Here is a 4,390-nt window from a genome sequence, read left to right on the forward strand (position 1 = left end):
CCCCCCCTATCCACAAATTTAGTAAACAAGCATAGGATTAGTCAATGTTCTCTATGCTTGGACCAAAGGGTAAAGAATAGGTATGCTCCTATTTGACACAATCCAATTTGAACTAATTCACTTTATTCATTCACTTTAATTTCTTAACAAGAAGAAGGATGCTTTTTTATATTTTGAACTTCACATTAGAAACTTTATTAGTAGAATTAGTTATTTAAGAATTATTAAAATTACATATTTATTTCAATTTCCTATTAGTGACAAATAAGCAATTTGAACTATATTATTGTGATTAAGTATTAATTTTCTAAAATTTTAGTTCGTAGCCTCTAATATTACTCCTTATAGGATCGATATCCAGGACTCCATTAGAGCCCTATATTACTTGAGCGATATGTATACTTGCGTTGATAAGTGTAACTTTGCAATTATTGAATATTTTATATACATCTTTACCAAATCTATAACAGCTGTCAAGTTTTTGGCTTGATAAGTGTGACTTTACAATTATTGAATATTTTATATACATCTTTATCAAATCTATAACCGTTGTCAAGTTTTTGGCGTCGTTGCCGGGGAATTAAATCTTCTAGCAGCAGTATCAAATTCTTGTATTTTTAAGCATATATAAAGTCATTGTCAAGTATTTGGCACCGTTGCCTGGGAGTAAACAAGTTCATAAATAGAGTAACGGACAAATTAGGACTATTAGAAAACTTTTACTGGAATTACAACTTGTTTTCATATTTAATTAACTATTTTTCTGTGTACTAATTTCAATTGTATGTGTAAATTTGGACCTGAAAATCTTATACCCTACGATTCAGAATAAGAACACACTGTTAGAAGAATTAGAAAACTAAGAAGAGAACCTATAAATTTCAATATAAATTCCCTTTTCCATGCCTCTCTTCATTTAGGAGTCACGTGTAATCTAAAAAATTTCAAGATAAATTCTAAAAATCACAAACTCAACTTCAAAAGTCTCCTAAAAACACAATCTAAACATAAATAATCATTTAACCATAGATTTCACACTATTTTCATCAATTTTTTTAATTTTTGGCCAAATCCACAATGTGGGTGAAATCCATTATCAAATCAAAATTTTTCAAAGGTACAGTGAAGATCTCACCTAGAGATGAAGAAATTCCAAGTTTGGAGGCCTATCTTCAAGCTAATAAAGCATAAAATGAAACTTTCGGGGAGAAAAATATGGAAAAATTGAGGAAGGAGATGAACCGAGGGTAAAAATGGCAAAATTTGTGGGTTCAAGCACTTAAAATTACTCATGGTTTAGTTTGGCTCTATAGCGTCGGGCAGTGGCGCTATAGCGCCCTGCAGGCTCTATAGCGTCGGGCAGTGGCGCTATAGTACCCTGCATAGCCTGATGAATAGCGCTACAATGCCAAGAAGTGCTGCTCTAGCGTCATTCATACTCATCCAGATTTCAAAAAATGTTTATATTTGAAAAGGAAATAGAAATTTTAGGATGCAGAAAGGCTATATTTCAAATTTTAATGGCCAATTTTATAATTATTGAGTTCATCACCAATCCAAAATTTCAAATTCGCACATCCTAATTTGAATACATAAGACTACTTTTTCACAACACAACAGAACATTTTCTTATATTAATAATAAGTTCAATACAACACAAACACAAAGACCAAACACAAAGACATCACTTAGCATCACTTAGATGTCCATAAAACAAAAACAATACAAACCACACTAAGTCTTTTAATGAATACTATAGGAACACCGCACAGAATTACACAACATTAAAATAGAAATATCCATATAAAAAACAACCTGTAGGACCACTCTTGATCAGTGGTGAAATTCTCCATTCCACTCACCAAGCAATTTCTATCGTAGCAACGGTAGAAAGGAGCACGAGGAAATTCCTTAACAAACTTTTCGTCAATCCATTTGTTGGTGCTATACATAATCACTTAACTATCTTGGAAACAAGCAAAACTAATGAATTACAATTCAACTGCCAATCCATGTGCTCGTAATGGTGGGATAACTTTTCAACCTTTGAATGTAGAAGAGAAATCTCACCTTCAATGTTCTCAAGTTTTTCCATGAGGCGCTCCAAACTTACTGTGAGGTATCCATTTTAATATGCTTGAGCATTCTTACGCACCAACTTCTTTTCTTCAAATCTCTCATTATCATTGCTCTCCATGATCTCTCAAATGTAATTTTCACTCTAAAATCTCTTTAGAATACTTAGGAATGATGTAGGGATACTTCAAATCCTATCTTAGAAAGTTTTATTAAAAGGAAGAAGAAGACAAACAAAATTTATGGCGGTTTAGAGGAGTTATTCGAACTGCGGCGCTATAGCGCCAGATCTGGTGCTATAGCGCCAAACCAACATACTCAGTTCTCAAATTTCTTTCTTCCACTCTTCAAATTCTTTAATAAAATAATGTTTTTTTGCCAATAAAATCATATAATACTCATAATTACTATATATAATTCATTACAACAACAATTCAAATCCAAATCACACTGATAACTATGGGTTGCCTCCCAATAAATGTTTGGTTTAACATCGTCAGCTCGACATAACCATTATTTTACTTAGGTTTTACCCAACATTAGGATCTCTTCAAATGCAATACCCTCTCCGCTCATGTAAGTTTTTAATATGTGTCCATTTACCTTAGTTACACTCCCAATTTTTGGATGTTAAATATCAACTGCTCCATAAAGATAATCTTTCACCATAATAAATGGTCCTGACCACCTGGATTCAAGTTTTCATGGAAATAATTTCAATCTCAAATTATAAAACAATACTTCTTTCCCAGGCTCAAAATGCTTTTTTAGAATTTTCTGAACATGCCTAAATTTTGTTTTCTCTTTATAAATTTTTGCATTCTCATAAGCTTTATTTCTCAATTCATAGCTTTATTTCTCAATTCATCAAGTCTCAATTCATCAAGCTCAATTAATTGTAGTAGTTGCTTATCTCCAGCATCTTTCAAATTATAAAACTCTTTAATTTCACGGTAAGCTTTATGTTCCAACTCAAATAGCAAGTGACATGCTTTTCCATATATGAGCCTATATGGTGTCATTCTTATAAGTGTTTTATAAGCAGTCCTATAGGCCCATAAAGCATTATCAAGTATAGCAGACCAATCAATCCTTTTAGAATTTACAGCTTTTTCTAATATTCTTTTAATTTCTTGATTGGATACTGCTACTATACCACTGGTCTGAGGATGATAAGCTGCGTCAATTCAATGTTTAATCCCAAATTTTTGAGTTAATGTTTCTATCATTCTATTTCTGAAATGACTTCCCCCATCTGTAATGATAACTCATGATGATACCATCTGTAATGATAACTCATGACATTCCAAATCTTGTGAAAATTATGCTCCTTGAAACTTTTCGTACACTTTTAACATCACAACGAGGTAAAGCAACTTCTTTAATCCATTTAAAAATGTAATCCACGACTATTAAATTATAAATTTTTCCAAAAGATGGTACAAATGGTCTCATGAAATTTAATCCCCAAACATCAAAGATTTCAACCTCAAGAGTGAAATTTAGGGGCATTTTATCTCTTATAAAAATACCTCTTACATTGAACTCGTATTTTTATATAATTGTTATCATCCCAAAATAAAGTAGGCCAAAAAGATTGAAATTATAAAATCTTAAATGTAGTTTTATCCACTCCAAAATGTCTCCCAAATTTAGATTTATGACATTTTTGAAGAATTTCTTGAGTTTTTCTAGTGGTACACATCTTCAAATAATTAAGTTCTTGCATTGTTTATATAAATAAGGGACCTCCCAAAAGTAAAATTTTGAATTGTAAATGAACTTTTTAATTAGATGGCTCTGTAATATGTAAGGTAAAATATTACTAACCAAGTATTTCACTATATCAGCATACCATGGAATTTGACATTCATTAATCCCATATAATTGTTCATCGGGAAAATGTCATTAATTTCATCATTTAATTCTTTCTCATTTTCCTGTTAAAGACTTGACAGATGACCAACTATTTGAATATCAGTACCTTTATTATCCACAACTTGAAAATCAAATTCTTGCATTAGAAGGACCCATCTAATTCATGGTGGTTTTGCATCCTTCTTTATCATTTAATACTTAATAGCAGAATGATCAGTATGCACAACACATTTAGTTCCAATAAGATAAGATCTGAATTTATCAAAAGCAAACACTATCACTAATAATTCCTTTTCAATGGAAGAGTAATTAATTTGAGCATAATTAAGGGTTTTACTAGCATAGTTTATCACGTTGAACATTTTGTCATATCTCTGTCCTAAAACAAACCCTATAGTACAATCCCTATCATCACACATTAATTCAAAAGGTTTTG

The sequence above is a fragment of the Phalaenopsis equestris genome, unplaced genomic scaffold (assembly GCF_001263595.1).
Source record: "Phalaenopsis equestris unplaced genomic scaffold, ASM126359v1 Scaffold000546, whole genome shotgun sequence".
In the NCBI taxonomy this organism is placed as follows: Eukaryota; Viridiplantae; Streptophyta; class Magnoliopsida; order Asparagales; family Orchidaceae; genus Phalaenopsis; species Phalaenopsis equestris.